The following is a 12,931-nucleotide window of genomic DNA, read 5'->3' as shown; positions in this document are numbered from 1 at the left end:
TTCTAGGACCTTATTAAATGACATTGATTTTTCTTGTTCCCGGATGAGCATTCATTCAGGCAAAAAACACATGCTAAGCACATACTGTATGCAGCACACGTCACCTAGGATTCGTTTTGTTGAATTACTTTAAGAGTTGTCTTGTCCTGAGCACATGAGTGTGTGAGACCAGGTTGCCCGTGGGGCTTAAGCTTCAGGGTTTTCTTCCTCGCCCTGGGGGAGCCCTAGCCATGCCTTCACGGGGTCCTATGTCTTGTAAGATTTGCAAAAGTAAAATAGTTACTAGTATAATGGGCTAAGACGAAGGTATCTTTTCACTCCGATTTCCCCGCCTATGTTTGGACTAGACTTGAGCATCTTGTTTTTGTATTAGTAATAGTTTATTCCTCTGGAGTGCTTAATGTAGGGCAGTTCTGATTCCGGCGAAACCATTTATGAACGCAGTGGGGTCCCGGAGTGGTAGGGACTGCTAGGGCTTCCTGGAGGAAGAGGCGCTAGACCTGAGTCTGCAAGATTTGCTAGACAAATAGGAGAAAGCCACTGCAGGCAGAAGGACCAAAGGGAGAGAAGAGGCATAGCCAGATGAGCTGACAGCACGAGGAGGGAGCTGGCGGCCAATGCCAGCTGCTGGGGTGATGCTGGGGGGTCTGTGTGACATGGTGAGACATTCAGATCCTATGGAGGCTGGGCCCTGTGGGTCCCTGAGTTTTGCTTCTCTAAGATCTCTTTGGGTTCACTGATGCGGCTGTAAAATCTAGGATTTGGTGTGTCAGGGTAGTTAGTGGTGGCCTCTGAAACAGATGACCCCGACATCTCATGGGCTTATCCCATAAAGTTCGCTTCCAGCGCTCACTGGGAGTGGCTTTCCTTGTGCTGAGGCGGGGTCTCTGGCTTCTAAAACAGGCCCCCAGGAGGCAAAACGGGCTATTGGAGAGGAGGGGTGAAAACCATCTTAGCGGTTACAAGGGTACAGTACATAAACAGAGACACACTACATCTGTGTTCTTCACATTGCATGGGAGAGAGGAAATTAGGAACAAAATGTCTCAAAGAGCTCCTTAGGCCTGGCTGGCATGGTTCCGTGGTTGAACATCGACCTCTGAACCAGGAGGTCACGGTTTGATTCCCAGCCAAGCACTTGCCTGGGTTTTGGGCTTGATCCCGGGTGTGGGGTGTGCAGGAGGCAGCCAGTCAACCATTCTCTCATCACTGATGTTTCTCTCTCTCTTTCCCTCTCCCTTCCTCTCTGAAATCAATAAGAATATATTTAAAAATAAATAAAGTGGGAGAGAGAAGCCTGTTTTCCTAGGGTCTGCCCAGCTTTCATTTATTTTATTTTATTTTATTTTATATATTTTTTCTGCCCAGCTTTCAAAGCCGCCTCTTGTCTGTGGAAGATTGGGAGTCCAGGAGCTTTTTTGTTTTGTGGTCGTTTTTCTTTTGCCTTTTGCTTTGCTTTAAGTAACTTTCTATGGAAATGAAACATCGTTAGGGACTGAATTATATCTCCCCAAGTCCATAATGTTGAAGCCTAAAAATCCAAATGACTATATTTGGAAATAGGGTCCCTAAAGAGGTAATTGAGGTTAAGTGAGGTCATGGGGGCGGGGTGCGGGGTGGAGGGCGCTAATCCAACAGGACTGGTGTCCTTATAAGAAGAGGAATGAGTCCGAAGAGGAAAGATCAAGTGAGGACTGGCCAGAAGGCAGCCGTCTACACAACAAGGAGCGAGGCCTCAGGACAAACCAACCCTGCCAGCACCTTGATTTTGGACTTCCAGCCTCCAGAACTGTGATACAATCGGTTTCTGAGGTTTCAGCTCCCCCAGTCTGTGGGACTTGGTCATGGCAGCCTGGCAGGCTAATACAAACATACTCATCCATACTAGAACGAGCACAAATCTTTACGGGTAACAACTCCTTGGCATTTTCATAAGGCGAACGTCCCATGTTTCTCCTAGTGCCCCAGAAGAAACCGTTGAAAAAATAGCTAGCACCATGCATTGCCATCATGGATTACGTTTTGCCGACTCGGGCACTTTCTACAAACAGAATCAATCCGTACGGACTGTGTCCGCTTCTTTCACGCAGAGCCATGTTGGGGTGTTCATCCATAGAATGGCTGGTTGCGCCCCACTGTGTAAATGGACCACAGTCTGTGCGTTCCCCTGGTGGACACGGGTAGGTTCCACATTCCTGGCGGGTTGGCACAGCGTGCTAGTTAACAGACCAGACGCACGCCTTTCTGTCGGGGGGGCCCCCCCGCTATTTCCAAGGTGCTGCTGAGTGTCTGGTGGCCTGTGGTATAACAGTCTACGTCTCGGCTCCAACCAACACAAACTACTCAGTAGAGTGGAGGAGGCACGGTGCCGGCCGATCCTTCCACAGCAGGTCCCTGGGACCCGTCTCCCTGCCGGTCACTTTTAACCCCACGAAGAGTTTCAAGGACAAAAGATTCAAGATTAAAAGCGTTTGCATGACTACATTTCTTGAGTTCTAGAACTTTGGCTACATTTATTTTATTTTATTTATTTTTTTAAATATATTTTATTGATATTTTACAGAGAGGAAGGGAGAGGGATAGAGAGCTAGAAACATCGATGAGAGAGAAACATCGATCAGCTGCCTCCTGCACACCCCCCGCTGGGGATGTGCCCGCAACCAAGGTACATGCCCTTGACCGGAATCGATCCTGGGACCCTTCAGTCCGCAGGCCGACGCTCTATCCACTGAGCCAAACCGGTTTCGGCTTGGCTACATTTATATGGCTCTGTGGGTGCTCAGGATGTGGGAATGGCGTGTCCCAGAGTGGGGTGATTTGAGGCCATTTCACAAAGTCCCGTTGGCCTTGGCTGGGCCGATCAAACACCAGCTCCGGGCCGTTGCTCCAGGAAAACAACCCGAAGGGACAAGAGGAATAGTCCCCGAAGGACAGGCCCTTCTCTTGCGCTGATCAAAGGCTTGGTCACCAAGCAGAAAGGAATGCACGGAGGACTTAAGGGGGAGGGAGGAACAGCCCAGAAACCTTGCTATTTTTTTTCTAGGACAATGAACAGAATTAGTAACGCAAGCTCCCACCACATTTCATAGTTAGTAACAGTAATAATAAAATAAAATAACCTGGTATGTGCTAACCCCCAGGATTTTTTAAAGCAGGGGTTGGGGGTGAGGATGTTGATGAATAAACCAGAAAAGTTTCTTTTCCTTTTATTTCCTTAGAATTCTGTCCTCCTGCAAGCCAGTTACTGCGGCTGCTGGTCACTCGGAGTCTCTCACCCCCAACCCCCCCCCCCCCTTCCTGTAGCACCACTTCCATCCTGAGAGGAGAGGAGAGGAAGGCAGGTGGGCTGCACTAGGAGTACTTTGGGGGTTACCTTTGCTGGAGGGGGGTGGGGGGCGGTGAATGCCACCAGAGCCCTCTGTTGGAATTGCAGTGTCACCTGACCCGGCAAGTAGGAGAAAGGTGTCCCGGGCAGGAGCAAAGGCCCAGAGGCTGGGAAGTGCACGGCCTTAGCTCTCAGTGGCAGCGCTTTTTCTTTCTTTTTTTAAAAAAAATATAATATTTTTATTGATTTCAGAGAGGAAGGGAGAGGGAGAGGGAGAAGGAGAGAGAGCTAGAAACATCAATGATGAGAAAGAATCATCGGTCAGCTGCCTCCTGCACGCCCCACAGTGGGGATGGAGCCTGCAACCTGGGAAGGTGCCCTGACTGGGAATCGAACCGTGACCTCCAGGGTCATGGGCCGACACTCAACTACGGAGCCACGCCAGCTGGGCCAGCATTTTTTCTTAAAACTGTGCATGTATTTTATGATCACGGTTACTACACGCTGCTGCTTCCTATGTGTTAAGCACGATGCCAAACTCATCCCCTGCATTAACTTGGAGATCTGCCCAAAAACGCCTCCTTCGCCTTCGCCCTTAGGGCCCTGCTTAGATTTCAAGTCTTCAGCGGTCTTCCTTGACCACACGCTCTAAAGTGGGCACCCTGCCCTGGCCCCATGATTTTCTGGGGAAGCCCTTGCTTTTTTCCTTCTTAGCAGCTGTATAGCTTCTTGTGGCTGCTGTGACACATTGCCACAAGCTTCATGGCTTAAAACGATGCACACGTATTACCTGCCAATTCTGTAGGTTAGAACTAGGGCGACACTCGAGGTCTCCCAGGACTGTACTCCTTCCTGGAGGCTCGGGGGAGTGTGTGTGTGTGTGTGGGGGGGGGGGGGCTGTTTCCTGGGCTTTTCCTGCTTCTAGAGATGCCTGCATCCCTTGCCTCGCAGCCCCTTCCTCCATCTTCAAAGCCAACAACGCCCCGCTGAGTCCTTCCTTCTCGTGCCCCGCCTCTGTTCTCCCTCCTGCCTCCCTCTTCCACTTTAAGGACCTTGTGATTCCAGGGCCGAGGTGAATAACCCAGGATGGTCCCCCCACGTTAAGGTCAGCTGAGCTGACCTGCATCTGACCTGCAATTCCCTTCTGCCTTATAACGGAGCATATGGGACATGGACATCTCGGGAGAGAGGGGCCCATTATCCCGCCTGCTGGAGGCTAATTCCAGCAGGTCATACATGCAGAAAGTTCATCAAAAGGTTGATGGACCTTTGGGGCTTCAGCAGGGCTGAAGATCTGCATGTTATTACCTGCTGCTGAACAGCTGTAGGCAGTTCCCCCAACCTGATAACACCAAACCTTACCTTTGATATGTATATCTGCTTTGCTACAGGGCAAAATGTGGGAATAAAAAGCCTTGGGCCCCGGAGATTCAGAGAACTTAGTTACGAAAGCTGGGCCTTCCCTGGCTCCCCCACAAAATGCCTTCCAAGTTTATATTTCATGGCTAGTCTCTTCATCAATTTACTTGCAGCCCCTTCTCCAGATTCCTGAACCCTTCTAGATGCTGAGAACGACCCCGGCATTACCCGCCCACCAGGGTAATCACCACAATTTATAACTATATATTCGCCCATTTCCTTTTGTCTGACTTGTCTGAGATGTGGGGCTCTGTGTCGTTGCTGCTCCCACTGTGCCGCAGTGGCTGGCCCAGTGCTGACCCCAGCGGCCACTCAGTGTATGTAGTGAGTGCAGGGATGAACACCCTGCAGAGCAGAGCAGGTGTTATCAGGCCGCTCTGATACATAAGAAGAGCTTCATAGAGGTGTAAATGCTCACCCAAGCTCTCAGAGTCATGCATCTTGGAGTCTATAAAGTCAGAATGGGCTGGGTTATGCTGCAGTAACAAGCAGCCCTCATCTCTGTGTCTTGCAACAAGAAAGGGTTGTTTCTCCCATGCTGCCTGTTGGTCACAGGCTGCCTACAGCTCTGCTCCACATCAGCCTCACTCTGGGACCCACATGGTGGAGCTGCCGCCACCAGGAATGTTGCTATTCTCGGGGCAGAGGGAAAGGGACCCCCCCCCCCCCCCCCCCGCCACTGCCTGACCACACACAGGCTCTTAAATCTTCTGTTCAGAAGTGACACACTCACTTGCCGGGGCTGACCGGCAGACCCTGAGCGACGGATGAGTGAGTACTCTGACACACGTTTCTGTGAAAGAGAAGCTAGGGGGCTAGTTGGCATAAGGAGCCAAAACAGCCTCAATTGCCTTCACTAGCCTTTTATTGTCACAACGGCTTGAACTAAAATTAACCTTTAGATACAATCAGCAGGAAAGTTCATGTGTCTACAAGGTCGCGTCTAAAGACCAAACACAGAGATTCTAGCAAAACACCCAGGGGCTCGGACTTGTTTGGAAAAGTCAAGGCAGGGCTGCTGCCTTCGTCAGGGTCCCCCAGGGGCCCCGACCTTTCGGAGAATCCTCCTTACAGACTTTCCAACCAAGTCCCGTGCTTCCCCACACTCACTCCTGTCCACTCCCGTTTATTGGACCAAGCAGGTCACGTGAGTTCAACTAGTGGGGGTTGTATTAGTTTGCTGGTGCTGCCATAACGAAAGACCACACGCTGGCTGGCTTAGACCACAGAAATGTAACGTCTGGTGGTTCTAGAGGCTGGAAGTCCAAGATCAAGGTGCCGGCAGGGTTGGTTTCTCCTGAGGCCTCTGTCCCTGGCGTGTTACGGCCTCTCTCTCTGTGTGTGCTCACATGTTCCTGGTGTAGCTTCCTCTTCTTCTTTTTCTTTTTTTAAAATATATTTTATTGATTTTTTACAGAGAGGAAGGGAGAGGGATAGAGAGTTAGAAACATCGATGAGAGAGAAACATCGATCAGCTGCCTCCTGCACACTCCCTACTGGGGATGTGCCCGCAACCAAGGTACATGCCCTTGACCGGAATTGAACCGGGGACCCTTGAGTCCACAGGCCAACGCTCCATCCACTGAGCCAAACCGGTTAGGGCAGCTTCCTCTTCCTATAAGGACACTGGTCCTATTGGGTTAGGCCAGTGGTTGGCAAACTCATTCGTCAACAGAGCCAAATATCAATGGTACAACGATTGACATTTTTTTTGAGAGCCAAATTTTTTAAACTTAAACTTCTTCTAACGCCACTTCTTCAAAATAGACTCGCCCAGGGCGTGGTATTTTGTGGAAGAGCCACACTCAAGGGGCCAAAGAGCCGCAGGTGGCTCGCGAGCCGCAGTGTGCCGACCACTGGGTTAGGCCATCCCCTTATGACCTCACTGAACCTTAGTATCCTCCTTAGTGGCCACCTCCGTTGGAATCTGGGGTACAAGCTCACTCCTAGGAAACCCCTCCTTGCAGGGGGGTGCAAAGGCAAAATGACCCTTGGCTCTGGCTCTGCAGGGGACTGGGGTGCCATGCAGCTGGTTCCCTGGGAAAATTCTCAGGGGCGCTCTGCTGAGCCCCAGGTCCCAGGGGGTCCCTTCCTCCTCCTGCTTACTACTATGATCACGCCATTCAAAGCCACAGGCTGGTGCAGTCTGGGGACATTTTATCGTATCCTCTCCCTCATGAACTAGCTCCACCTCAGGTCATCAGAGGCAGAAGCTGGGGGCTCATCCTGCCCCCCCCCTTTTCCTGGGGCGGGTCCCCAGGTAGTTTCCATGACTGTGCCAATTCGGCAGGTCTCCAGCCGCCTAGAGCTTCTTGTCAGCTGAACCGAAGGCTTCCCAGGTATCTTCTGGGCCACTCGGTGCCCAGTGCCCCGTCCTGTGGGGACCCTCCCCAGGCAGCCCTCAGGATCACTGGGTCCTGCAGCCTCACATCCCTTTTCCATCCCGGGTTGAGCACTTTGACTCTGTCCTGCCCCTGAAAGTTCTCATCCCCACACCTGCCATGCCTGGTACTGCCTGTAACTTGGCCAAAAGCTGTAAAAGCAAGGATGTTGACCTTCTGCTCACCAAACATCAGATCCTGTGGTTACCAGGATCTGCCTTCATTAGCAGGTACAGGGGATTGCACACAATTTTTTTTTTCTTTCACAGAATCAATCACCAAATCCTGCCAAATTTGAAATCTAAATAACATTTCTTCTCTCCATCCACACAGATCCTGGCCCACCTCAAATGTCAGTATCTTGGGCCTGAACTGTTACAAGAACCTCCTTGCTTCGTCCCTCTTGGCTCTCTTCTATTCCATTCTTCCCCTGCAGAGTTCCAGAGTTTTCCAGAACTTTCTAGAGGTTGAGAGAGGCTTAGGACCCTTATTTTTTGACATACTTAAAACAAAAGACATGTCCAAGCAGGGTTATAAAGTCAGGATGAATTTTACATGTTCTCTTTGCACAGAATTCGTGCTTTAATTTAAAAGCAATGTAATGCTAGCCAGCTGTGCTAGTCTTAGATAATGGTAGAATTTTAAAAATTTAATATAGTGCATTCCAAGTGGTGTGACCTGGTATCAAGACACGAGTTCAAAGCAGTTCCGCGACTATCACATTTTCCTACCCTGCCAGGATGTCCCCGTGACTAAATATTGAACCTCATCTGGAGATAACGTCGCGAGTGTGACTTTGGGTTCCTTTGAGAACTAGAAGCTGGCCCCAAAGTCCTTCCAGCCTCCTGCAGGGGCACCGATCAAACGGAAGGACTCCCTCTCTGGCTGTCTCTGTTAGAATGCCTCTCCCCATCCTGCTGATGCCCACTCACCCTCTACATCCCAGCCGAGGGTTATCCCTTCCGGGAGCTTCCCCACGCCTGTCCCAGGGAGGGTGAGGGTCTGCTCTCCTCCCGGCCCCACCTGCATCCTCTTCCTCCAACTTCCTACCACATGTGTCTGCCCCACCCCCACCCCCACCCCCACCCCCACCCCCACCCCCGTCCCGTGCTCCAGGGGCAGCGTGAAGGGCCAGGACTGGTCAGGTCTACATGCCCAGCTCCTAGCAGGGGCCTGGGGAAATGAATGAACGAACCTCCAAATAAATAAACGTGTACGCGAAGGGCATGCCGCCGAGCTCCAGGCCTATCAGTTCTCCGTTTGCTTGGGGCTGGGTAATTTTGTTTGCACTGGTGGAACTTGGTAAATTTGCAAATCCGGGTCCAAGGCCAAAGTCCTGTTCATCTTTCCTGGGGAAGGGGGTGTGGGGGCGTGGTTACCGCACCTGAGCGTAATCAGAGGGACCACGAGGTGGCGCCAAGTCCCTGGGCAGGACGGCGGCCGTCCAGGTTCTCCTTTGCAGGGTGCCTATTTCAAGAGACTGCAGCGTATGCTCAATGGTCTCCTCCAAGAAGTGCCCCTGAGCTCACCCCATAATTCCCAATCCAGCCCCTGGAGGCAAATACCGTTTGTAAAAGATGGAAACTCGGTTAGAGGGAGAAACGCATACAAGGGACTATTCAAAACGTTCCCTTTGGATCAGCCGTGGGCAAACTACAGCCCGCGGACCAGATCCGGCCCGTTGGGCTGTTCTATCCGGCCCGCGGAGCCGAAAGAGCAGAGGGTTCTCTTGCTCTCCCCTCCGCTCCTTCACCAGCAGCAGTGTTAACATGGCAACGTCAGGAAACACGGCCGCAGCTCCTTCTTCTGAGGGGGCGGATTTATATCCCCATTCAGTAGAAGGAACAACCCCTCCATCTTCCAGAGGCTCCTTGGAATGCCCGCGGACGCGGCCCCCGACATCACCCTGGGAATGCGCAGACACGTTATCGTGGTGATGTAGGGAGACACGCCCCTGGAGAGCACAGTATCAGAGCACAGTTTGAAATGAATAAAACTATTGAAATAAAAAAAAAAAAGACCGTACCCTTTTATGTAATGATGTTTACTTTGAATTTATATTAGCTCACACAAACACTCCATCCATGCTTTTGTTCCGGCCCTCCGGTCCCGTTTAAGAACCCATTGAGGCCCTCGAGTCAAAAAGTTTGCCCACCCCTGCTTTGGACCGTCAGCGTCTGCACACAGTGGGCAGTCAGAACATTTCTGTTGACTGAATCGACGTCCTACTATGTGTTTACGAGTGTGAGTGTCTGGGGCGGGAGCGAGACGACAACCAAGAAACGCCGGTCCTTGGTTTCACGGAGTCTTGTCGAGTCAGCCACCCCCTCCCCAGAGCCCAGGTATCCCAGGTGACTCAGGTGGTGGCCTGGCCAAGTCGGCCGGGCTCCAGGGCCTGTGCTGCTGACCACGCTGGCCCGCAGTGGTTCCACGCGAGTCCACTTTCCGCCCTATCTCCGCCCGGCTTCATTCTTGGGCTTATTTCTCCCCTTGGGCTTTCTCAGTCCCTCCAGGAGCCCTGATGGAAGCGGCCAGGAGAGGAGCCGGCAGCGGCCGGCCACGGCCACCAGGTGTCGCTGCTGGCAAGCCAGGTGTAGGGCAGAGGCACCAGGAATGTTCCGGAGGCCAAGGAGTGACAGTCTGGGGGGTGGGGAGACCTGAGAGTGTCCATTAGGTACAACGGTGACGAGGTGTTTCCATAGAGCAGCAGGAGCTGGGATTCTATGAAACAAGCATAGGAATCAGGGTGTTTACTCATTGGTCGTATCCTAGCAACGGCGTCTTCCCCACAGGCCTAAGTGTTCTAGACGGGAGACCAAATGACACCGGGACCCGGTGTTCTAGAATGTCCGCAGGGGCGTGTCAGCCAGTTTCCCACCTGGAGGTACTCAGGAGAGCAGTAAAAGGTGCCCCACTTTTCTCTACGTTTCCAGGTAGTGGACGGCAGGCGTTTATTGTGGTAACAAAACTCAAATGCTTTGCGGGGTCACCTCCTGGATTTCAGAGTTAACGAGGGAACAGGGCGAGAGCAGGCTCCCGGCAGGGAAAATTGTCCTCTGCCGCCTTTTAAATCACACATCACGGAATGTTCTTAAGACTTCACTGTGGGGGGACATTCTGTCCCAAGACACTGGCGATGCCTTCTTTCCCTCCCGTGGATCCTCCCGCATCAGTGGTGGCTGACTGGACCCGAAGGTCACGTTCCGCAGCCGTTAATGACGCCCAGAAAAGTGGGAGAGGGTGCACCACCTCCAAGTACAGCCCAGGAGATGCAAGGACGGGAAAGGCCCGGTCTCTTCCAATGAGGCCCCACGGTGAGAAGGAGAGTTAATAACAGGTAAACCTCGGGGTGCCCGCCGTCCTTCTGAGCCCCACAGGGGCGAGTCTTCGTGGGTGGTGGAGTGAGGGAGGGTGGATGACGTACATAATGAAAATCTTCTTCTTATGGTAATTTTCAAATGCCAGCGAGAATAGAACAGAGTAAGAGTTTCCAAGTATTCATCGCCCGCCAACAACATTTGGCCCATCGTGTCTCACCCATGCATTGCACGGAGGTATCATTTACATACAGGGACTGCACCTGAATGTACCTTTTGACGAATGTCGACGGATGTAGACATTCTTGTACGTGACCACGATCACATACTTAACATCCCGGTCACGTCCCCCTCCCAGGCAAGGGTCCATCCGCATGGTCCCCGAGCCCAGAGCCCGAGGAAGACCCTCCGGGGACACGGGGTCCCCCTGGGGGTGCTTGGGTCACAGGCTCCTGTTCTCAGTACTTCTGAGGGTGTCTTCTCCCTCGGAGAGCTGCGAGCCTTTGAGAGGGGATGTTCCCTTTTTCTCGGTGAGCAGTCAGCTCGGCTTCGTCCCCCTGCAGGCTCTGTGGGGAGCTTCGGGAGCCAGCTTTCCACGCCAGCCACCCCTAAAGCCAGTCTTGGATTGCCCAGATTTTTAAAAATATATACTTTTATTGATTTCAGAGAGGAAGGGAGAGCGAGCTAGAAACATCAACGATGAGAGAGAATCACTGATCAGCTGCCTTCCTGCACGGCCCCCATGGGGATCGAGCCTGCAACCCGGGAATCGAACCCTGGCCTCCTGGTTCATAGGTTGACGCTCAGCCCCTGAGCTACGCCGGCCGGACTGATGTTCCAGGCGTTTTTGCTCTCGTGGTTGGCTCCCCTGATCTGTGTTCCTCTGGCTCCAAAATGTCTGCAGGCTCGTCTCAGGGCAGGAGCGGTGCAGACACAATGCCACCTCCATGTGGCTTTCCCTCCAAAGGCACCAAACTGGTCGCATCTCGGGACTCACGTGGTCCTGCGTGGACCTGGAGGCCGGCTCGCGGGTGGCGATGCTCACACGACCGAGTCTGGGCTTGTTGAATCAAAACCCCACTCCCATTTATATATAGATATTGATTTCAGAGAGGAAAGGAGACGGGGAGAGAGATAGAAACATCCATGATGAGAGAGAATCGTTGATCAGCTGCCTCCTGCACGCCCCTCACTGGGGATCGAGCCTGCAACCTGGACATGTGCCCTTGACTGGAATCGAACTCGGGACCCTTCAGTCCGCAGGCCGACGCTCTATCCACTGAGCCACACCAGCTAGGGCCTCCCACTTCCATTTTCTATTTTCCCGTGATTGACCCCGAAATCTGACGAGTCCTGATCAGCATTTCAGCTTCAGTCAGGAGGGAAACTTGTTAACCGTGTGACTGAAGCACAGTGGAGATCTAATAATGGAGCCCTCACGCCAGCTTCATTATTCCCGCGCTGCAACTATTTTTAAAACATGACGTCTGGTGGCGCATAATTACATACCGCGCGGGTGCCGGCGGCTTAGACAGCTCTGCCTTTCTAATTCTAGTATCTGCTTCGCGTAATGGGCATTTTTATTCCTATGCAATAGAACATCCCAGTATTTACAAAAACCCAGTGTGGTACGAGAGCCAGCTCGCAATGACTGCCGAGGGTAGCGCCAGCAACGCCGCCCCAGAGCGCCCGCCGACCTGGGCCCGGCACCGGGAGACGAGAGCTCTCACGGGGCTTGAAGCCAGACAGCCCCGCGTTCAAGTCCCGCCGGGTCTCTCACCGGGTGGGATGTGGCTCAGGGCTGTGATCGTCCTGGTTCCTAATGGCCTCAGAGGCAGAAACATATGTGAACCCCAGAGGGCTGGCCGAGGGCTGGTCCTTAAGCTGGGGTGCGGCTGTGTGGGTATTTGTAACAGCGTAGTCGTCACCCCTAACACGGGTTATAAACACTCTCCTTCACCTGCTTATACCCACTAACACAGGGGTGGGCAAACTTTTTGACTCGAGGGCCACAAAGGGTTCTTAAACTGGACCGGAGGGCCGGAACAAAAGCATGGATGGAGTGTTTGTGTGAACTAATATAAATTCAAAGTAAAGGAGCGGAGGGGAGAGCAAGAGAACCGGATAGAACAGCCGGATCCGGCCCGCGGGCCGTAGTTTGCCCACGGCTGCACTAACATCTGCATCAAAGGCAAGCGCTTGGGGTTTGCAAGGGAGCATAATCGTTGAGCTCCTCGGCCAGCCCTGCCCCCGGGAGCTCTCTGACTTGTGATGGAGAACCAGGGGCCATGCCCAGCCCTGAACAGCTGCAGGGAGGGGGAGAAGGTGCCAAGGACCACAGCTCGGAGGGAGGAGACGGCGGCTCCAGGGGGCACCCTGCTCCTGCCCTGGGAGAGAGGGGGGGCCCTCAGAAGCAAGCAGTGGTCGGCGTCCCTCTGAGCCCCCGACTCCCCACCCTTTCTGTCTGAGGGCAGTGGAGCCAGACTGAG

Source organism: Plecotus auritus, assembly GCF_963455305.1.
Source record: "Plecotus auritus genome assembly, chromosome: 8".
Lineage (NCBI taxonomy): Eukaryota > Metazoa > Chordata > Mammalia > Chiroptera > Vespertilionidae > Plecotus > Plecotus auritus.
This window is presented reverse-complemented; position numbering follows the sequence as displayed.